Source organism: Balaenoptera musculus, chromosome 1 (assembly GCF_009873245.2).
Source record: "Balaenoptera musculus isolate JJ_BM4_2016_0621 chromosome 1, mBalMus1.pri.v3, whole genome shotgun sequence".
In the NCBI taxonomy this organism is placed as follows: Eukaryota; Metazoa; Chordata; class Mammalia; order Artiodactyla; family Balaenopteridae; genus Balaenoptera; species Balaenoptera musculus.
The window spans coordinates 10,297,484-10,320,802 of NC_045785.1; the positions used below are offsets into that span (position 1 = coordinate 10,297,484).

General features: G+C 48.6%; 1 protein-coding gene across 7 annotated transcripts in view; it reads left to right on the plus strand.

Annotated features, from left to right (window-relative positions):
- Nucleotides 1–23,319, plus strand: part of PRDM2 (PR/SET domain 2) — a 119,184-nt gene that overhangs the window by 84,042 nt on the left and 11,823 nt on the right. The window lies entirely within an intron of this gene.

A 23,319-nucleotide genomic window follows, 5' to 3' on the forward strand; every position in this document is an offset into this window, starting at 1 on the left:
CTGGTTTAATATTTCTGTGACTTAAGTGCAGTTCTAGCAACTGAGACTGCTTTTTACTAGTCATGCTTTCTTTTATTGTGTTTTAATTTTAACAACTTGCCTCTTGGTTAAAATAAATCGAAACACAGCACCCTATTCCTTTTAAAATGCCGTATGTCCTCCCGCTCGCTCCTGTTCTCAGGCATCGGGTGATAAACAGCAGATTCCCAGGGGCGGGAGGCGGAGAGAGTGCCTGCTGAGGCCAGGCCGTGGTTCTTTCCGGTGCGGGTGGGGACGGAGGGCAGGTCAGCCCACTTGTCAGTGCCTTTGTTGCCCCAGCGTGATGCCAGAGCCCACCTTAGGTCTGAGGTGATTTCACTGTTCATCCTGTGTTCTTCCTATATTAAGAACTGTTCTTAGCGACAGGTAAAAACATAGGGCAGGAGTTAAGTTTGTTCCATTGACTTCTCAGACTGTCTAAGTTAGTTCAAACATGAGTGGAGTGCACTCTTGGTATTCCTGTGGTTTCCTGAATAATGCCTACAGGTTCATCTCAGGTGAAGATATTCATCATCAGCTAGAATTTCTGCAAAGTATTGTAAAATCCGGTCCTTTCAGAGCGAGCTGCAGGACTCTAGGCTCTTGGCTGTAACTTCCAGTGTCTGAAAATTCTTTGGTGTTTTAAGCAAACAGAATCAGAGTTAACTGGGAGGTGACTGCCGTTTGGAAAGGTCACAAGGGCTCAGAGATGCTGGTATCACTGCACATTCGACGAGGCAGAGTTCTTGGTGCTGGTGCGCCATAAGTCGTGGCTGAAGATGGAGAGAAGAATCATTAGCCAAGGGTTGATTGGAATGATTGACTGTAGGAATAAAGGATCAGATTTTTTTTAAAGCTACTTCATAAAAATACTAAATAACCAGTTACGGTAGATCTTACTGACATAACGTGTATGCAGCGTCTTGGAGCTTAGTTAGTCCTGGTGAAAGTAAACACCTGTTTATCAGCTGTCCAGACTTCCTGCCTGTAGCAGCCTCACTGTGTACCTCCTTGTACTCAGTCTGTGTTCGGGAAGTTCCACAACAACAGGACATTCTTGAACTGTCCTTTTCAAGGTTAAAGAACCCAGAACATGCCGTCATTTTCACGGACTGTACTAAAAAACATTTCCCAGGTGGTTGATGCTTTAGAATGTATATGTGTATTCTCCTTTGTTTCCAATAGTATCTGAAAGAATCACTTATTTTGTACTGGATCCCATTTATACAGTTCAAGGGTAAAGTTGGTAAGAAAAAAGTAATGTACTATAAAGGGAAACTCTCTGAGTGAAGTTCATCCAGTGCTTTTGAAGAACCCTTAAGACTGCAAAGGACTGAAGTGCCTAATAAAATTGTGTCTCTATTCTTTGCCCCAGTTAGTTTTAATTGTTTTGCTTTGTTTGAAAGTTAACATTGCTGGAATGAAATTTGGCCTAAAAGGAAACAAGGAACAATCAGTTAAGAAGACACGGGTATTATTCTGACTGTAGATGGTAGCAGCAGGCTTCCATGACCATAAACTTGGGAAGTATTTTTGGGAATTACAAAATGAGCGTTCAGGGGGCATCATATTTTGATCATCTGGGCAGAAGAGTGGGCGATTCTTCAGAGAGCTGTGGTCGTCTTAGTACCTTGTAGTGAATTTGGTATAAAGCCGGGATCCTAGGCGCAGGCCTGGGGATGTGATGGTCCGTCGGTGTCAGCCCAGGGCTCTTAGTGGAGGCTTCGTCCTTTTCCATGTTTGTTGTACTACACTGGCAAGGAGTTGTTTTAACTAGTCTTCTTCCCTTTTCAGTATATTTCTATTTGTAAATTTTATTCAGGGGTGATTTCATAGCACAGGTTTGGAAATATCCACTTTCACTCTGGTTTTCAGTGATTTCGCTGTCCTTGCTCCACTGCATGTTCGAGGACTTACCCCGGACCTGGCAGCACACCCTTTTCCTGTGTGTTTCATCATAACTGTGATTAAGGGCTAGTCCTCAGCGCTCAGACGCTTTACATTCAAATGCCAGTTTAGGATTCCACAGATTTTCAAGTATACACTTGCAGTCAGCCGTGAGAACGACGTCAGTTTTCCATTCTGCGCTGAGAGCTCAGCAGAATTTGCCATTTGGTCATTTCCTGTAGCACAAGCCATTGTGCCAATCCGGGTGTGAAAAAGGCATGTGCTCCAAATCCTTTTCTTAGGACAAAGCCACAGAGACATAACACCGACTAGATTCTCCTGTTACAGCTCTTAATCCAGCGAACGCTGTGTCGGGCTCACCTTCCGCGGGTCGGGTTGGAGCCCACCTGTGGCTTGTCGGTGGGACTGCATTTAGAGCTGGTGCTGAGGGCTCATTTCCACGGACTGTAAGACAGAAAGATAAGGAAAGAGGTACATTTTCTACTCCCTTCTTACCCATCTTTGATCTTTGTAAATCCCAAGGCATTTTTACATTCTTCAGTGCTGCTTTTAGAGCAGCTTTTGTTGTTGTTGTTGTTTAATACTATGTTCCCATTGCAGCCAGTTAAGGACACGTAAATAAGTGATGGAGAAGCAAAACGAAATTCCAGACCAAGCTTTTCCATTTACCGTGAAATGGGTTAAAAAAACAAAATGGTGCTGATTTCTCACATACCATCTGGGCCACATCACTCCAAGGAGACTGTCTGTGTCCCTCCCAGCATGTCTCTTGCGCGTGGGACACCCACGTTCCCCCACACCTTCCGAGCCATCCTGTTGCTGTCTTAACATTTGTCCCATGGTCTTCCCACCTTTTCTTTAACATGGTCAGTTCATAATAAGGTTGTGTTATGTTGTCATTTATCTTCAGTTTTCTTATTTTCTAGGAACTTCCTGTAGAAAAGCCCCCCAAACAAAACACACCTTAATTGACTAAATAAAGATAATGCATGCTCAACTTAGGATAAGCACTACGGCAAAGGATATGAAATCTACCAAGCTTGCAAGACCAGTTGAAGCTGACTCAGAAACCCTAACACACAGCTGATTGCCAGCGGGCTTCTTGTTGCCCTGGTTAGAGTCAGGCGTCCGCTTCTTCGCTGACGCCCAACACACGTGCTGGGCTCACAGGTGATTGAGATGCACAGAGGAGGGCGCTATAGGACGGGCCAGCTGACCTGGCTCCTCGTCACGGGACTGGTAACTCAGACCTGGGACTGATAACTCAGACCTGAGCGTGGCCCTGGCTTTTGGCACAGAGCAGAGAAAGGCATGAGTTGAACCTAATCTTGCAAAGCAAGTTCTCTGTTTTATCAGTAGTTTGTTGTAGATTTCAGGGATGACGGATTCTGATGCACTCGTTTTATAATGTTTTGGTCACACCAGCTCTTGATGCCTTTCCTTTAAATGAATTGTAGACAGAGGCATTTAGCTTCTTTCTTAGCCTGTTTTTTTTTTGTTGTTGTTTGTTTGTTTGTTGTTTTTTATCACAAGCCGATTGCCAGCATAATGGAGAGGAAACCAGATTGGATATGGACTCTTTTTTATGCCTCTTCCAGTGTCATGTTTATATATCCAAATGGACATTATCCTCTCAGATTATTATCTGGCACTAATTTATAACTGTTGTATTATCGGAGATGGTAGCAATATATCAGTGCCCAGGATACATCACAGGCCTGTATAGATGTATGTCTACACCTAAGTGTAAGTGAATTTACTTATCAGGTTTCACACGTCAGTCTCTAATAGAGATTTAAAAAACCCAAGGAATTGGCCTATTTCTGAGTATACAAGTATCGTTTCTCCATGCATTATAATATGCCTTCCCTCTAATTAATGGCAGAGTTGGTGGAAAATGGCTAAGTTTTATTCGTGTTGTTTTTTTTGTTGTTGTTGTTCTCAACTTTAAAAGTAATCTACCTCTTAAAATTTGTAGTTTAATACTTGTTTGGTGAATTTGTGCCACTTTAACCCTTTCACTATCATTCCCATTTTGTTACATTTCTGTTATGGGGACTTTTTGTTGAAATATTGTATAAAGCGTTTGTAGCAGTTTAAAAATAAAATATTTAAAATTATTTAAATTGTTTTGGACGCTTCAATTGTATTATATGTGATTTACATTTTACATTTTGTTTGAGTTGTTAATCTGGAGAGTGTTCTTGTATTGAAGTTTGCTGTTAGTAATTTTATTGTTTCTTGTTGGAGAGTGATATAAAAGACTATTCTAATGAAAACATTAAAATTTACAAATTGACATACAAAAGGGGTTGTCCGTTGATTTTAACCAACGTAGCCTTGAGAGAGAGAGAGAGGTTAATTATAGACAGACAAGTTAAGAGTGGTGTTTGCTATTTTTCCCCTTCCAGCATGAAATAAATCATTTGAGCTTGTCGGATGTACAGAAAGTTTTCTTATGCTGTTGCTAGCAAGCACTTACTGACGGGGGAATTCAAATGATGCATTTTATATCATCATTGTAACCAATAAAAAACTTTCTAAAAGCTGTGAAAGGACTGTATTTTGTACGTCATTGGGAGCAGTTAAGGGGGAAAATGAAGGTGCGTGTGGGAGGGGTGCTCACAGGCTGCATCTCTAAAGTGCAGTTGTCGAGCCCCACGGCCGACCTCTTCCCACTTGTTCCTGTTTGGCATTGATTGAATATTTGTGAATTCACATCGTTTCCATACCACCTAGAGAGTAGACGTGCAGTTGGACGGTGGTGCTGAGAAGTGCATGGAGAACTTACTTTGGTAAGAGTGAAATAATTTCCTGCGTGGGGTGTCAGTGTCCTCTGTGCTTGGCGAACAGTTCACTCTAGTCTGGAGATTTTTATATTTACGGATCCCCCGAAGAATGAAACAAAGAAGTTGTAACATTTGTATTAGGTTGATATGGAATTGCTGTTTGTTTGTTTGTTTGTTTGTTTGTTTTTTAAAGATTAAAAATGGCTGAGACAAGCAGTTTCATAAAGTCCTACGTGGGAGCACTTGTCCTCATTTTTTTTTTCTCCGCCCGTGTCCTTCCTGCCCAGGGAACGGTGTTGAAGCTGAAGGTGCGGTCGGCCTCCCTCAGCGAGATGTTCACACTTGTGGCTTACGGAGTCCTACCTTAGGAAGCCCCAGAAGGGCTGGGGGCAGGTGTATGGGAGGAAGAGGCAGAGAGAGGTACGGAGCGGCCTTCAGCGTTAGCGGTGTAAATGTTCTGGAAACTGGGCGCTGAGCACGCACAGCACCCGGGGAGGAGCTGGACGCTGTGAGCTGGAAAGAGCGCTGCTCTGGGAACAGGGAGTGGGTGTCCACCTCGCCCACCTCTTCCTCCAGGGCTCTGACAAGCTCCTTCTCCGTCCCTGCTTCGGTGGCTTAGCCTTGGGCACGTATTTTGCCTCAAGGTTGGTAGTTCCTGGTCTGCCTGAAGTGGGGGATGGACGAGGTGGTCCCGAGTTTTCCTTCTAGCCAGAAGCCTTCTTCCCAGGCTGTGGACGCTGACATTTCCTCGGGTCTGAAAGAGCAGCGTGAGGTCTGTTGTGTCACCCGTTCTTACAGCAGCGCCTGGACGTGGCAGCACCCACATACTCAGCTGAGGAGTCCCCAAGCAGGTGGTCAGCTCCCTCTCGACAAGAATGAGCTGCCCCAGTTTGGTTGCTTTACTCTTCATGGAGTTAAACACTTTGAAAAATTTAAAAAGCTAATAACTAAAGCCTTGTGTCCCTGCAGCCAGTATTTTGAAAGATCTGTCCGTGTCTCTAGGCTGGCTATTTTCGTTTGGATGTTGCAGGTACTTTCTAGCAAAATGTTTTACAAAATCACATTAATTTATCGAGCACCTGCTGAGGTAATTAAGTTACATCAGTGGACCAAAGTCCCAGCCTTTGTGAAGCTTATATTTGCGTGGTGTATTTCTTTTTTTTTTTTTTTTTAAACACTTCGTATCCAAAACCTCCCTCACTGTGTCACAGTTCTCCCAAGGCTGGGTGGTCAAGAAGATGCGTCTACCTTAATATTTGAGGGCAGATATCTAGATAACTGCTGACTTTTAATACTTACGTTAATGCGACTCTTCTAAAATTATATCTCAATGCATTCGATATTTTATTTCTGTCGATTTTGATTTGATATCAGGCCTCACTTTGAATCGATTGACTTATATCCTTTAAGTACAGGTGGGTGAGGAAAAGGTTAACTCGGATATAAAGGCCACATTTAAAGTAGTCCAAAAACCAGGCCGATGGTTAAGGAAAGCGGTTTGCCATTGCTGTCATTTTTTTGGATACCTAAAGTATCCCCACGCCCACCCCAGGTAATTTCATTGCACACTGAAGAACTTCAGAATTTATGTGGGATAAATCATAACGCATGTGTGTAGCTCTTAATTGCTTAAGTACTTGAGTGTTCTCATTTGAGCCTCAAGTGCCTCGACATTTACAGTCACCCTGCTGTAGGATTAAAAAAAAAAAAAAAATCCAGGTTGGTGAGAAGGATGACGTCCATATTACCATTGAAATTCTTTATAGACTAAAATATCAAAAAAAAAAAAAGTTGAGAGGAACAGAACTTGAGGTTCGAGTGGGTGTGATGTAGGGAAAATGTGAAGCTGCCCATTGGCCGATCCCTTCAGGCAAATGCCTGGAGTCCTGTTTGGTACCGCCCAAGGGCCCACCTGTACCCCTGCGCCACCCCGCCCAGGCCACACCGGGCCCTTCGGTTCTCCCACCGCCCTCCCTCGTGCTGCTGCTTCTCCAAGAGGCGTTGGAAACGATCTGTTAAGCTCTGGGGTGAATCTGACATAGCTTTCAGGTGCTTTCTGTGTGCGAGGTACTGTGCAAAGCGTTTTTCAAACTTGACGATAACCCCGAGGCCGGTATCGTTTACAGATGGGGAAACAGACCCAGGGGGAAACGATTTTTGTGCAGAGGTCACATGGTTCTCAAGTGGAAGGCTGGGATTTGAACTGCCTCCAAGCTGTACCATCCTATTGATCATTTTTGTAGTTTCTTTTTTGAAAACTTCATTTTCTCTAGATGTAGGATACAGACCTTGATATCTTCTCTGGTGAGGGCTTTCCCGGCATTGGTGAACAAGTAGAATCATCCCTTCTCGGTAAGGCTTCTTCCTGGTGCAGCAGGACTGTTGATTAGTATGGAGCTGCCTGGGAACATTCACATCTAGTTCACTGTTTTAACTGTGGGACATGCTTCTACCTCCATCATAGACCTTTCAGGTTCAACTGGCTTTGTAGATCGGTCTGATTAGTCAACAAAACTCTGTTTAATAGAAATCAAGCACATGATAATAATATGCTTTGATTCTGGAAGTGTTGGTCACCAGGAGGATCCTCAGATGTGACTTAAGAACCTTGACCTGTTAGGCCAAAACCAAAGTCTGTCGGGGCTTGCCCTGCCACCTCAGCACATGGTCTGTTGCGTGCAGAATGAAAGGTTAAGTTTCTGCCAAAAGTAAGTTACTTTTAAAGTATAGGATTAGAGCCTGGAGGGTGCGTGTAGGTTTTATTTACTTTCTGGATGAAGAATAATAATTGGAAAAAGCATCGTGATGCTGCGTTAAATTATTAGCCGTTGCAAAAGTTACATTCAGTCATGAGCCATTAAAAGGGGCTTGGATACACTTACTAGAGTATAAACTTGCCGAACCATTGGGGTGATAGGATTTGTATGAGCTTCTGTTTTCTGCCTCACTTGGACCAGCTGGATTCCTTTTCCACTGTCTCTTACAGAAAACGAGCAATTCAGGTGGGTGGATCAGAGAACATAAGCCTTTAATGGGAGAAGTTTGTGCCTAAGTGTGCCTTCCCGTGTCCAGCTTATAATCCACAGCAGGAAGCCAGACAACGGACGGTTTTGAAAATTCCTTGATAGGCGCTCCCCGAGTTACTCAGTGGGGTGTTATTTCAGTCATGACAGAAAGCTACAGGTAGATTTTAAAGTATCAGTTTATGTCCTGAATCAGAACGTACTTAAGCTGAGAACATTTCCACATCAGTGTTTAGATAGGAGCCTACTGCATAATACAGAGCTCTGCTTGGATAACTGCTGAGTCTTAGCATGAAATCTAGATATAAATTTTAAGTAGAAAACATTTTTTAAAAGAACTACAATTTGTTTCACAGGTAAGTTAATAATAGAAGGGGATTTAGGCCTTAGGATACAATTGTGGCAGTTTTAATTTTTTAAGTTAAAGTAGAATTTCAATTTAAAATTGCATTTGTTTTAGTATTTAATACTTGCCAAAAATACAACATTTTAATACTCTCTGTTGGAATGAAGTTATTTAAAACTCATATGGATTTAATTTTCCTTGCAGTAACATTCTCTTCTCACTTGCTTTTTATAATCACATCCAATCCTTGCCAACCCAGCTCGAGTTTAGGCACATTTTCAGATGGCTTCTATTTCCAAGCTGTTATTGGACCTGTGAATTCAGGCGCATTCTCCTGTAGTGATTCAGTCGGTCAGCCATTCAGAAAACATCTTTAATGATCAGTCTGGGTCATGAAGGTGTTGGTCTGTAGATCTGATGGACTCTGTCCTGTGTACGAGGGTTTTCAGAGGACCCTGGGGTGCAGCTGGCCACTGCGGAGGAGCCGAGGCTGCCCTTGGCTGTCCCTGCCCGCTGGGCACTAACTCCTCGGAGGCCCTCCCACCGCTTGAGGGAGAGCAGTTGTCCCCACGTACAGACAAATTGACCGAGTCTGAAAGAGGCCACGGCACCTGCATTATGTCCCACAGCTGTAAATGGGGACCCCAAACACGGCCATCTGACTCCAGAGCCATGCTCTTTGCTGCCATGTGAAACAACCTAATTCACCTTGCCCTTGGGTCTGACGTAGTGACCGTGTCCCCCAGGTGATCAGTGCTGATGTCATCACCCACTACAGGGTTCTGCTGTAGAGAGGTTGGGTAGCATACTGGGAATAAACACTGGCCTTGAACTCCCAGCCACCTCAGTTTTAATTCTCTGGGTTCCGTTTGTCACTGAGGTGGGGCGCGCTGCTGGCTGAGCCCCAGGCTCCTGGTTATGGGAGCGGTCGGGCTAGAGGAGGGGACGTGTGTTCCCAGTGAGGACTCAGGAGCTGATGACTCTGGTGGCGGTCGGTGGGGACGATCAGTGACCACTGTCTAGTGACCGGGGCTCGAGTTTCACAGCAATAGCGCCGGGGAGGCCCTGCTGAGGAAACCGATAGGGTGTAGTAACCGTCCTCGGTGGAAAGAGCCAGAACGTGGACGGTGATGATCGCTGAGGAACTTCAGGAAGAGGCTGCAGAAGAAACTGCTCATGCGTTCAGAGGCCCAGAAGGAAAAAAAAAGATTCCTTCGTGGAAAATGATAAACCTCAGTTTATGTTAGTTTCAGAGAATGGTGGTTACTGTCTTTGGGGAGGATAGAACTTTTTTCAGAATCTTAGAAACACTCCCAAAGGCTTCCAGGATGGTCTTAGCCCTCTGTCTGGGCCCAGGCAAAGTGAACAAGCCTGGGGCACCTGAGGGTGCCTGGCCTCCTGGGAGCCCCTCAGGGTTTTGCTGTGACTTCATTTCAGGCATTGGGATGTAGGTAAGGGCACTGATTGACCCTACACCCGGAGCAGCTGATCACCCATCTATCCCGACCATCCGATCTGAAGAACTGCCCTTGTTCGTCACTCTGCATCTCCTCACTCTGCTCTCCTGTTCTTGGAGGGACTTCACTCATCTGTACGTTCTGTTCTCGACTTGTCAGGGAGGTTTATTAAATGTCCCCCCTCCTAGAATGAAAGTTCTCCCTGGGCGGGAACTTCATTTTGTTCACTGCTGCATTTCCAACGTCTCCCACAGTGCCTGCCGCGTAGTAGCCACTCAGTAAATAACTTGCTGAATAAAATATTTGAATCCTGGCTTTACCACTTATTAGCTTTGTAATATGGGGCAAGTTACTTAACCTTTCTGAGCCCCGGCTTTCCTTTCTGTAAATGACAATAACAACCTATCTGACCAGGAGGAAGGACGGTTGTGAAGACTGCAGATGTGCCTGCCCTGGTATGTGCTGCTGTGACTATGGAGAGGCGTCCTCTTGAGTCTCAGTGTGAGTCTGATTCACAGTTACGTCGGCTGCTCAGAGCTGACTTTTGCCACGTATGAGATTTTGTGGTCGCACAGATCACGGTGGCCGGAACCTTCCTTCATCGTCTCTTGCCTCCGCCCAGAGAGGAGGAGCTCGAGCGTCCCCAAGCCCTGGTTCTGCTGCCAGTGACCCACAGGGCCCTTTGCTGTGTTTCAGCCAGGCCTGTGCTATTCATATGCTGACCATAGCGCTCCCTTTTTCCCATCAGATAAGGAGAATGAGCCACAAAACAGGAAATCATTTTTCAAATCACAACAAGAAAAAGAGATGATTAATTCTTATTCTGTCGTCTTTCCATATAACTTTATTTCTCTTGGTTTTGAATTTCAAAGTCAAAATGTAAATTTTTTAAGCTAGGTTCAGAAGAAGACACTTCCTTAGCTCTGTGAAACCATGACCACTTAAACAAGGGACCCCGGTTCATTGAAATAATAATATAAGAATGGTCACGGATGTTTTAAAGCTCTTACTAGCCACTGTTTTCAGGGCTTTACACATACTGCCCCATTTAATCATTGCAACAGCGCTATGAAATACAATACTTTTATGTTCTCCCATTTTACAGATGGGGAAAGTGCAGCACAGAGGTTAAGGAATTTGCTTGAGGTCATAGCTAGTAAAAGGGGAGCCCGGAAACAAGTCCAGCAGCCTGGCTCAGTTTCTGAATTGGGAGTCTCTTCTGCCCCTCACCCACCGATCGGGGAGTGAGTTTGTGCCTGCTTCACCACCTTTAAGAAGCGGGGAGACGTGGCCTGTTAGTATGTAGCTGCCCGGGGAAGCCCAGCTGATCCGAAGGAATTAAAACGTATGCTGGAGGTGAACACAGGTCTTGGTCCTTCCTGGTCGAGTCCAATTTGTGTGTTCTTGGGAGACCACACTGAATGGTTTCAGCCAGGCCAGTGTGACGAGCCATCTCACCTACCAGCTTCGTTAGGAAGGGAGCAGATCCAGATACTGACTCATCCAGAGCATTAAACCTTGTTCCCTGGTGTGAACTTTTTTGTTCTTTTTTTTTTTTTTTTTTTCTGTTTTCATAGTCTTTCCAAGCCATGGTTGGTTGGCAAGTCGGTTTCCATTTGTGCAAGGGGAGCAGCTGCCTGGGGCTGCTGTGAGCTGGATTCCCAGGCGGGGTCCCCTCTGGGGATACAGGCCGGGCCGAGTGCCCGGTGTCCGCCTTGGACGCAGGAAGGGCAATGGCTGTGTTGCACAGGCGTTTGCTGTCTGAGGTCTAACGTATCTGCTACTTCCCTTTTAAAAGGTACACGGGACATAATTTCACCTTTCCTGGAAGGCTCAAGGTGACCGTCGATTTCATACTTTGTTGTGGCGAAGTGACACCCTCGGAGTTCAGGCATACAGGATCCAGAAGCTTGAGATGTGGCTTAAGTAGTTTTGGAGAAGGATGTGCTTCTCACCATCTCCTTTTTCATCTATTATTTATGGATACTGTCTGTACTCCCTGGCAGCCTTCTGCTAGGCTTCTGATAATCGTCTGTGAGCTAGGAAGCCAGGGAGGGGTCCTATTGATACGATACATAAGTAAAGAAGCGCTAGGGCCTGAGAATACCCAGGGACCTCCCTTGTAAGCAAAGTGCACTGCAGAGAGGGGCGAGTTCAGTGTAACACACGTGTATAGACTGCTCGCTTGCTTTTAAGCTCCCAAAGCACATGTTCTACGTGTGGAGAGAATAAAAGGAAAGTTTGGGTGATGATGCACACGGTTACTTCCTCAGCAAAGGTTTGTCGCCCGGGGAGGCACCTTAATTCTGAAACAGAATAGTCTGCTTCGCTTTCCCCGATACCTCTGCCCTGTAATCTGTATTTGGGATAAATATTTTATTCGGTGCCAAGTGCTCGAAAGTGGTTGAATCTGTAAAGAAATGCCTGGAGGTTGGTTCCATCCCAGTACTTGCCTCCCAGGCTGCTGGACCTGCTCGTGGATTGGATTTTCCTCTTTCATTCGCAGTATTCCTCCAGAAGTTTTTTAGAATTTCTCTTAGAGCCAATGCATAGGCTTATAGGTGTTTTATCCTCCTATCTTCTTCATTCACATTTAGGCTCCTTTGAACGAATTTTACGAGTGAGTCTGGTGAGAAGAAGTCTACGTTAACTTTGCCTTCACGCAGGAGCCGACTCTTGATGCACCTAAATAAATTGGTGTCAGATACTACAATTGACATGTAGACTCCGATATGTTTTTACGTCCTTAAAACTAAAAAATTACAGATACAGCCCATTGGTGCCAGCCAGCAGCAGGTGTTGTATTAAGGTGATGTCCTGAATCATGTTGGGCAGGTGCTTAGAGGGGAGAGTAGTTTGCTGGTCTAGTAGGTATTGTTAATTTCAGCCTGAGGAAGTGCATTTCCTGTCTGTGTTCCCAGGTGTGTGAAGGGACCCTAGTTTGGATTATCTCACCAGGATGTTAGTGGACCACCTGCATCAAAACACCACCTGGGAGGCTTCTTAAGAATTTCAGACCTACTAAACCATCACCTCTGGGAGTGGGTCTTTGAAATCTTCATTTTTATCAGCTTCTCCAATGAGTCTTACCCAGACTTCAGAGTCCCCTTATGGTTCTTATAAAGGGGGTAAAAAAATGACATGGTGTCACCACATACCATCATTTTTATTTGCTTCCGATCTTCATTTTAAATTATTTTCCTTTGCTTATTAACAATCTCTTTCATATATTCATAACATTTTTCAATTCTCAGAACACTTCGCTTGTATATAACCATGCTGTGACAGATGACCCAGCGTCGCTCAAGAGTTAGGGTCACTTCTGAGTGTCACAGCCAAGGTGGACTTGAGGATTCCCTGCCTTGTCCATTGTTGCTCTTTGTGCATCTTTTTGAGGGGAATATATGACCGTAGGTCATTCACTAGGACACGCCTGGTATCGCACAGTGCCCTGTTGGTGTGCGTTCACTCTACCCCAGCACGTACTGCAGCACCCAGCACACAGTAGGTACTTAGTATCTGTGGAATAAAAAGAAAGGAAGAAACCTCCGGGAATAATGGAGCCAAAGCTACCACTCCACTTCAGTGACCTCTGATCTGACCCCACCTTATGACTTTAGGGCTTAAAATGTGTATTTGGGGGGCAATTAATTGTTAGCAGCTGAATAGAGAGCATCAATTTGGATAAGTAAATGATCAATTAAAATCAGGTTGAAAGAAAAACTCGGTTATTTGGTGGATAGTTAATTACAATTGGTCTTTAAGGGTTGCTGCCTGGGGGCATGGTCCTCAAGGTTAAGAATGTGTAGTGAAAGCCCGTCAGTAAACCAATAGAGACCAGAAGGGAATTGCGCGCTACAGCTCGTTAACCAAAGGTATTGGTGAAATTATATCTCCACACCTCCCGCCCCCTGCCCCAGTCTACACCCGTGCACACACAGCCTGTCTGCGATTATAACCCAGCATCCTGAACTTCTTGAGGTAGGACAATCCAAATACTCCTTCACATTTTAAAATCCTTTCCCCCAGCTTTTGGCTCTGAAAATAGGGCCGTCCTCCCTCTGTCTCCAGCTTTACTTCCTGACATCTACCAAGGAGTCCGCTCTCGTAGAGCCTCCCAAATACATGGCCGTGGATGGCTTCCCTTCCGTGTTTTCTTATTTTTGCTCAAAATGAGGAACGCCTCCCTCGTAGAGCCTAAACGCTGATTGATTTCACGATGCCACACGCACTTGACTGGGCTGTGCCGAACACGGCTGTTGCCCAAACCGGACTCATGGCGCATCTCACTCACCTGGGCGGTTTCTCCATCGCGCCCGTGAGTCAGAGCTGCTGCGTAATGGGATCCAGCCAACGACGGAGTCAAAGGGCTGCACACAAGCATTTGACGAAGGAAACACAGAGGTCTCCCATTTACACATTCACCCAACCGTCAAGTCCGCGTGTTCACCATGGCCTAAGGAATAATTGGCGTGAGAGCATTTTGCAGAGGACAGGGCCTGGGAGGGTGGGGTGGTACCAGAAATCTTTCTGAACTGTTGTTAGAATACCCACTGTGGATAAAATGAAATACAGTCGAGGCTCAGTTGATTAACCAACCTGCCATGTTCATGGATGCCCCTCACCCCCCCAGTGACACAGGGAATACCCATGCCCTTGGTGCCCTGCAGTCAAGTTAAATGCAGCCAACAGTCAGTTGTATTTGTTCCCAAACCTGTTTATGACACTATTTTGATAACATTTAATAATAATATTAACGTAACTATGTTTATAATAAGCAGAATAACAAATATGCCAGTATTTATTATTGTACGTGTATGAGTTAATTGAATATCCAAACCGATGAAATATGAACAGAGTTGTTTATGAAAAACAAGTTGAATGCGTAGAAAGGCTCATAGTATTTTGCTTAAAAACTGCCGTCCAGTTAGGTGTGGGTGAGAAACAAAGAAAAATTCACATAAAGACATAGAAACATGTTGCACTTAAATTGCTCTTAAAAATTTCTTAAGTTCGTGCCCCACTTGAAACAATAAGTGGAAAACAATAACTAGATGATGCATTCTGGGTGTGATTTAGTCAAGAAAGACTGTAGATCTTGACCCTTCCTTCATTCATTTATTCATTCATACACTCAACTTGGGACCAGCGCCTGCCGTCACGTGCCAGGCACTGTTCGGGAGGGTGTAACAGTGAGCAAAACCGACACAATTCCCCACCCTCATGGAACTCACATCCTAGTGGGGGGAGACTGACAATGAACAAGCAAGTAACTAACTATATAGAATGTCAGATGGTGAATGCTGTGGAGAGAAGTAAAACAGGGAAGGGGGAGTAGAGACTACGAACGTGAAAATGGGGGCTACCATGTAAATGTAGCCTGACTGTAAAGGGACTATATATATAGAGAGAGAGAGAGAGAGAAATGAGGGTGGTGGGGGAGGGAGAGGGGAAGCAACCCTGTGGACACAGGGGATGAAAACACTTAGAGGGAATGGCAAGTGCAAAGGTCCTGAGGTGGAAGCATCCCTGGTGTGCTCAGGGGAGCCAGGCCGGGGCGAGGACTAGGAGATGAGGTCAGGGAGGTAACGAGGGGCCAATTTATATTGGCTCTTGCAGCCCTTGGGAAGACTTTGCTTTTATCCTGAGTGAGTGCGATTCATTGCAGGGTTTTGAGGGGAGGAATAATATGGTATGACTTGCCTTTTAAAAGAATCAGTCTGGCTGCTGTGTTAAGAATAGGCTGAACGGGCCCAAGAATAGAAATACAGACTAGGAGGTGAACACAGTAACCCAGGTGAGACATGATGGTAGTTGGACTGGAGTGTAGCAGTGGGGTTGGCGAGTAGCAGTGGAATTCTGGATGTCTTTTGAGGGTAGAGCCACAAGATTTGCTGAGGATTGGATGAAAGAGAGAAATCAAGGATGATGACATGTTTCTGCCTCCTCCTCACCCAGATGGATGGAGTTGCCATTCAGTGACGAGGTGATGGAGCCAGTTTGTGGGGTACGTGTGTGCTGGAAATTCAGTTTGGGGTGTGTTAAGTTGGAGCTGCCATTAGACACTCATGGGGAGGGTAGCTGAATACACAGGTTTGAGTTTCAGAGGAAGGGACCCAGGTGGAAATGTAAACGTGGGAGTCTTCAGAGTGCACATGATACTGAACACCATGAGGTTGGCCTCCCCAAGGGAGTGAGTACAGCTAAAGAGAAGCAGCCCAAGAATTGAGGCTGGGGGAGCTCTAGTGTGAGAGGCTGGAGAGATTTGGAAGAGCCCTGGCAGTGTCCTGGGCTGAGGTGTGAATGGGACAGCTGTGACATCGGATGGAGGGGACCTTCGTGGGCTGAAGGCTCCTCCCCTGGACTTGAGTAGGCACTCTGTGCTTTGCACTTCTAAGTAGCTTTCCTCTTCACCATCATAGAATGTTTTGGGGCCTGCAGCACTGCTGGAAATGGCCCCCTTGACTTATCCAGGTAGACACACCACAATCATCCCCGACTTTGCTGCCACTCCTCCAGGTGGTGGGCTGTTTCCACCTGAAAAACCATCTGCAGCAAGCCAAGGAGACCCCGTGAAAATGCAAGGCTGGTCCTCAAATGCTCACAAACTCTCCGACCAGCTTCCTGTAACAAGTACGAGACCCCGTGTAACCCGATCTGTTGTTCACGGTTCAGAAAAAGGCCTGAGGAAGAGAATCGATGAACTCTTACCCCAGTCCTGTTCCCATTTGCAAACTCCCCAAATCCCCTTGTGTATAACTTGCCTTGAGACTCAGGCACAACAAAGAGGGCGGGAGAGATTTGGGGGTGAGGATAGGTGGTTAACAATGCCCTCTCCATCCCCGAGGAGTGGCCTTCAGAGACAGAAATGACCCCTTCTAGAAATCCTGTCTCTTTTCTTTCTGGGGGTAAAGTAAGTTACACGTTCTGTGCTTTCTTTTCCTTCCCGTCCCTCCCACCCCCAAATGAAGTAAAGCAAAGGACAACATGGTAAAGTGAAGCCAAAACCAAAATGTGTTCCATACGTTCCACAGAACACGAAGACACACACACACACACACACACACACACACACTGTTTACACGGTGTTTCTGCGGTCAAGTCCCTTGTTCTGAGCTCTGGTAGCCTGTTTTTCTTCCTTCCTGCTAATCACACTTTGGAATTTTGTATTATGTATTATGCAAGTAACTACCTTCCCCTTCTAGAATACACGCCCCAGTGTTCTAGAGACCAGATCTGTTTGCTTTACTGCTATATCCCCAGTGCCTAGCACGGGGTCAGGTGTATAACAGGTGCTTGATGATCACTACTGATAATCACGGGAATGCCCGGTCTTGTTTAGCATGTGGGCAAGAAGGCTGACCCACCTTAACAGGCCGGAGGACACCTCTCCCTGTCGGCACATGACGCCACGTGTACGTGTGCAGAGTTGGAAATCTGGCTCCCAAAGAGAATGCTAAATCAGATTCAGGACGCGTTGCTTCTTATGGCTGATCTTAGAAATTTTCTGTCCAAAAAGACTAAATTAAAAAAAAAATGTTTTTTGAGTGCTTAAAGGGTACCCCCTGAGGCTCAGCGTAGCCCACGCAATCCCCTTGCAGAATTGTCATTGTGCCTTCAGAGATCACGTCTGCTCGGCACGCCACTGTGCCCCACGGTACCTGGCACAGAGCAGTCGGTCAATACATAGTTATCAGATAAATGGGGTAAATGACAGCCTGTGTCCTTCTTCCTGGGAATTTACACTGCCTGTGGGCACATGAAACTCTCAGAAATCCTGCAGAGACATGTCTCACTGCGTGAGCCCGTGCTCTGGAGTAAATAAATGGCTCTGGCTTCCACCCCCCTCTGCTTCTTGCCAGCTGTGTGTTGTTGCGCAAGCTGCCGAACCTCTGTGCCTTTGTTCCTCGTGCGTCCCCTGCAGCGGTACCCATCTCACAGAGGTCTTGTGGAGACGCCGTTGGTTATTCCACGTCAGGCAGTGGGCACCGTGCTCCACGTGTGGTCAGCACGGAAACGCTAGCTGCTGTGACGCGCTTGGTAATGAGGACGACCCATGCAACATCTGGGCAAACCTTCCACCAAACCCGGTTTGGGAAATGCTGGTAACGAGGAAGGAAAATTAGGAGGGGTTTCATTCCACGCCTGCCACCGCCTGGCTGTGAGTCAGTGGGTTCCCCAGGAGTGTCTGGCTGGGCGCTGTCTGTCCCCTGCAGGGAGGGAGCCTGTTTGAGAGGCCTCTGCAAGTGAACGGTTTCCAAACCGAAAGGACTGCAAGATCCTGGTGAGGCCCCGAGCAGCCCAGGGTGGAATCAGGCGACCCGGGGCCAAGTCATTTAGCATCTACAGGCCGCCTCTGTCTCCCGCTCTGTTAAAAAAAGGGTGAACTGTCCCAGCCATGGCCACATGACAACCTGTTTGAGCTCAGCTGGGATTCAGGGTGAGGGCTTTGGGGATCTCGGGGCAGGGATGGGGAGAAGGTACAGGGGCAGCCTCTGTATCCAATCCCCTGCACCCTCGAGGAAGAGGCCTCCAGGCCCACAGCCCACGGCGCCCCTGCCCTTTGGTCAGCCTTGTCACCCGCTGACTCACACCCGGTTCAGGCGCATAGCAAGTGTGTCTTTCGTGGAGCTGTGCCAGCCCCGCGTCTGGGATGTCCTGCCGGCCAGGCACGCCCAGGCCTCCCAGGACAGACTGGTCTAGACGCCTTGGGTAGCAAAGAGCCCCCTGAGCTCCCACAAGGCTTTCCATCAAGGCAGCCACCTCTTCTCGCTGGCATCCTTGGAGGGGCACCAGACATCAAGTTCTAGAAATCCTGTCATCAGGGCAGATGCCCCATAGGGCTTCTGAGACTCTCAGGCCCAGCAGCTCCCTGGAGCTTAACTTCTTTGGCCTAAGACAACTTTAAAAGATGGAGTGTTTGTAATAATTAAATCTTAGTGTCCTTATAGAATTTTGTCATTTAAAAGAGCTTTCCCATCTGGACTTCGTGGGAGGCCCATCAGTCCCTTTCTGTCTCAAGTTGGGAATCTGTTTTCTATGCATCCATCGGTCTTGTCACGCTTGTATTTGTTTCTGTTTTCTTTTTGGCTTCCCCCCTGTTCTTAGAAGTTTCCTTTTGAAGAAAGCAGACCGTTTCGGCTCAGTTGGAGGGAAAGAGAAGGGCCAGCATCTGGGCTAGAACCAAGTGGGTCCTAGGGAGAAGGGCAGTGAGGGGCAGAGACACAGCCAAGGGCAGAGCTGGGTCTGCCCGAGGGGGTCACTCCTCCCTCCAGCCAGGGCTCCTCACCCCCAGTTTGTACCTCACAGGCTGTGACTTCTCCTGCAGGTGTGACGTCCTCCAGACGTGACCCACTGTACCAAGTGGAGCGGGGAGGGTCTGTTGGGGACCCTGGTTTGAGTGGGGCCTTGGTGGTGAGAGTAACCTTCCGGGAAGCTGCTGCCTTGGATGATTTGGTCTTGGAGAGACACAGCCGGGCGCGGTTGGGCTTGGGCTGCATTGGGAGCCCGGCTCCTGGTTTGCCACTTATTGTTCAGGGAACCTTCTCTGAGCACCTCCTGGTGCCAGGCCTGGTGGCAGGTGGGCAGGTGGGTGAGAAGTGAATAGAGTCACCCTGTGCTCTCCAGGGTCGAGTCCCCAGTGAGAGACAGTCAGGTGGAGGCAGGGGCAGAGCTGGAAGTGCCCTCGCCTGGGCCATGCAGAGAAGGGCACCTGCCTCCCAGGATTGCTTTTGCCCGAGTCCATGGGGGCCCCAGGCTGCCCTTCCTCTCCATCATCAGTGTCCCCCAAAAAGCAGTGCGACCAGGCGTGTCCCCCCCACTCCTTCCCAAGAACAACTTGCTGTGTGACCTTGAGCAGGTGACCACCTCGCTCTGGTTCGTTGTCCTGGTCTGAGAGTGAAGGGTTGCTTGCTTGGCCTCTGGGGTCCCCTGCCCCTCGCTTGTCCTGGCAGGGCTGGAAGCAGCCCCGGCTGGGATCTCCCTGCTGGGAAACTTCCTTTGGCCAAGGTCATCGCGGGCCAGGCCAGCCTTCCTGTTGACCGGCTTGTGTCACGAGCTGTCACATGCTTGGTGTTTGGAGTTCAAGCCAAACAGGTTTGGGGAACTCATGAAGACCTGAGAACCTGGCGTAAAAGCCCCAGGAGGAAGGGATGTGACTGGTCTTCTGGTTGCACGGAGGCCAACCAGGAGCCTCCCTCAGGGCTGATGAGAGGGAAGGAAACTACCTGCTGAGCGGACTTCAGCTCTGGGGTCAGATCCCCGTGAACCCTGCCTTCCTTTCTTCCTTTCCCTCTTTCCTTTCTATTCACGCCTCTCTGTGACCTAAAAGGAGTTACTTCACCTCCCTGTGCAACTGTCCCCTCAGCCATAAGAGGGCACAATAAGCCATCTCACGTGGTTAAGGGAACATCAAATGGAAAAACCGCCTAAGCTACCAGGGCCCGCGATGCCGACCCTTCGTGCGTTAGCTGAGGAACCACGGCGACTGCCCAGGCCAGTGGTTTCGAACCTCTGCCCCATCCCTCAAGGACCACTTTCATTTCCCTCCCCTCGGCCCGCACATTGCCAAGGCTTTCCCTATAAAACTTCACTAGGCACGGGGTCCTGCCCCAGACTTCAGAACCAGGCCACCACCTAGCACGCTGCCTGCACCTGACTCTGCTGAAGGTTTCTCCCAGCCCCACGCTCCCCCAATTTCAGTGCACAGGTGCCTCTCCAGGGGTCTTGTTAAAATGCAGATTCTGACTCAGGAGGTCAGGTGGGGGCTGAGTAGCTCTATTGCTAACAAGCCCCCAGGGACTGCCGATGCTGGTCCGCGGACCACACTTTGAGTAGATGGATCCAGACCAGTGGATCCATCTCAAAGTTGGCTTTTAAAATTCCCAGTGCCTGGACTCCAAACCAGCTAAATCAGAATCTGTAGGGCTGAGGAGTGGAGCGGGCACAGGGATTGTTTTCATGTCTCCAGGGGATGCCAGTGAGCGTCAGGGTTTGAGACCCCCTGCCAGGGCTCCTCTGAGCTGATGTGGTCCCACCCAGAACTGCTTCCTGGCTTCGTGGGTGGCTTGTGCGGCTGTTCTGCGGGCAGAGGTCACCCCATCAGGCTTTATGGACTATTGAAAAGAGCTTTTTGATCCCCGTCACTACAGGGACTGTGTCTGGGAGGGGGCCCAGGCTTTGGTGTCAGGTGGTCTTGGATTCCGATCTCGGCTGCACCCTGTTGGCTGATGGAGTGTGGACGTGGGCCTCCTCACCTCTCTGAGCCCCCGTCTCCTCCTCTGTGAGACGCAGGTCATCACTGTCCCGCTTCCGGGAGTCAAGCACCTGCAGTAACTCCCGGTGTATAGTAGGCACCTATGTAAATGATGCTATTCCCTTCTTTTCCTTGTTTGACATCCTCATTTTGCAAGCAAGACTACCCTGGCTCAGAGAGGTGGTGGCATTTTCCGGAGGCCACACAGCACGTTATCGGTGGTTCAAGGGCTGAAGTTCGGGCTTCTGCATCCCAGGGCTGTATCACTACTCCCACCCCTGACTCCCAGCCTGGGGGTCCCATTTGAGTGCAGGGGGCCTCCCTGGAGCAGAAGGTGGAGGCTGCTTGGATGCCGACCCTTCCTGGAAGCGGCAGGTGCCAGGAAGCAGGAGGTGGCTCCCGCGAGCTCCCACCTGGGGCTTCACCCACCTCCAGGGAGCGTCAGTATCATCTCAACTTGTCTCGCCTTGACATCGGCTCGCACGCCCTTTGCCTCTCCCTTGCCTCCTGCAAAAGTGCTGAACATCAGACACCAACTTCAAATGATTTGCTCTCTCAGAATTTGTGGAGAGTTATGTAAGACGCCACGGCGGCCGTGTGGCCTAACTCTGGGGGTTGCATCCCACGAGGCCCCTCCTGACTCACGCAGGGGAAGAGGTGGAAGGCGGGGACGCAGGCAGGGTCTCCGCTCAGAACGCCGACGGGGCAGCCTGGCAAGGAGCATGGTGGGGAGGGACCCCAGAGCCCCGGAGAGCACGCCCTGGAGAGTGTGTCCCGGAGCTGGCAGCCCCTCCCCTTGACCTAAAAACTCCTCGGTGGGGTTCTCTGAGCCCCTGCTGCAGTTCCTCTCCTCCCCATCTCTCTTGAACTCACTTCTCTCAGGCATTTGTCTCCACCATGTCCTGGAAGCTGCTGTTACTAAGGTTACCAGCAGCCTCTAGGCAGCTAAATACCGTGGCTGGTTCTCTCTGTCTTCCTGAACGTGTTGGCAGCGTCGGACACTGTTAATTCTCCCTCTTCCTTGAAATACGTGTCACCGTGGACACCACTCTCACGTCACCCCCTGCCCCTCTGCATCCCATCCTCAGTCCCTGGACCCGCCCCCGTCTCCCCTCCCCTGGGTGAGCCTGTCCAGCCCCCCTAAATGCTGACCCGTCCCAAATTCATCAGTTTCATTTAACCCGCCCTCTTGATTTCTCCCTTGGGTGTGTAATGAACATTTCAAATGTAATCTTTTCAAAACGGTTGTCCCCACGAAGTCTTCTCCTGCCGTCTTCCCCTTCTCGGTCAAACAAACTCTCCCACCTTGGACTCCATCTAGACTGTCTCAGCCCTGCCCCAACCCTGACACCCAGCTCCAAAATGTGTCCTGATTCCACTTCTCACTTCTCTGCCTCCTCCGCCTCCATCATCTGCTGCTTGACTAACTGGTCTCCCCATTTCCGTTCTTTGCTATCCTGCAATCCGTGCCCAACACAGCGGCCGCATCGGGTCATGTCATCTTGCTGCCCAGAAGGATAGCCTGGTTCCCACCTCACTCAGCCTGTGAGACCCTCCCCTCTGCCCCCTCTTACGTCCCTGACATTGCAGACAAGTGAGAAGATGCTCTCAGGAGGTGGGGGCAGGTGGGCGTAGCCTGCCCAAGTGTCGGGGAACTGGGGGCGTCCCCATCCCGCTCACATCCCCTCACCTGCGGGTAACACGCATACGGCACCTGTCCCCCGTCTGCCCTGTGACAGCGGCCTCTTGTGTTAACTGCTCTTCTCGGACAGTCGTAGGGCGGCCAGGCATCTTTGCATATTCCTTAGCTTTGGATTTCTCTGTGAATTGCCTTTTCGTGTCGTTAAATGACCTATTCAGTGATCGGCAGCCTTTGCTCATTTTTATCAGGCACTCCTTAGTTTTTGTTGTTACTACTTCATCTCCCTGGCCCCAGCATCCCCTGTCCCCAGGACGACCCCGAGATGAGAGGCCAGGTGTGGGCCCTGATCCATGACGTCACCTTCTCCCCAGCTGCCCAGAGCCCAGTGAGGGCGAGCTCCAGGTGAGGTGCTGACCTCCTTCCCCTGTGGCTCATTAGCTCGTGCAGACGCCCCTCGCAGACAGACCAAACCTGTTAGATCCTCACCAGGTCCTTGCGTCACTCTCTCTGCTTGGGACCCACGCTGGGACCTTCCCCACATCACCTTTCCCCATCTCCTCCCCGACCCTGGCCTTCCCTCCTGCTCCTTCAGTTTTGTTTGTCGTGTGTAGTTCAGTGTATCGGTTGCCTCCTTTACCAGGAACCACTGGGGGCTGAGCGAGAACGTGGCTGGCCTGGGAGCCCAGAGGCCCCAGTCTCAGCCTCGCGCTGGCATCTGAAAATGAGTTTTTCCCTCTAGGCATCACTGAGTCACATGCAGACTGCGAAAGGTAACGACCTCTGTGAGTGTCATTCACCAAAGCTTCCTTGGCAAAGCACCTGGCAGGTAGTGGACACGCCATCCATCCAGCAAATAATGAAAGGCTCCCTACTGTGTGCCAG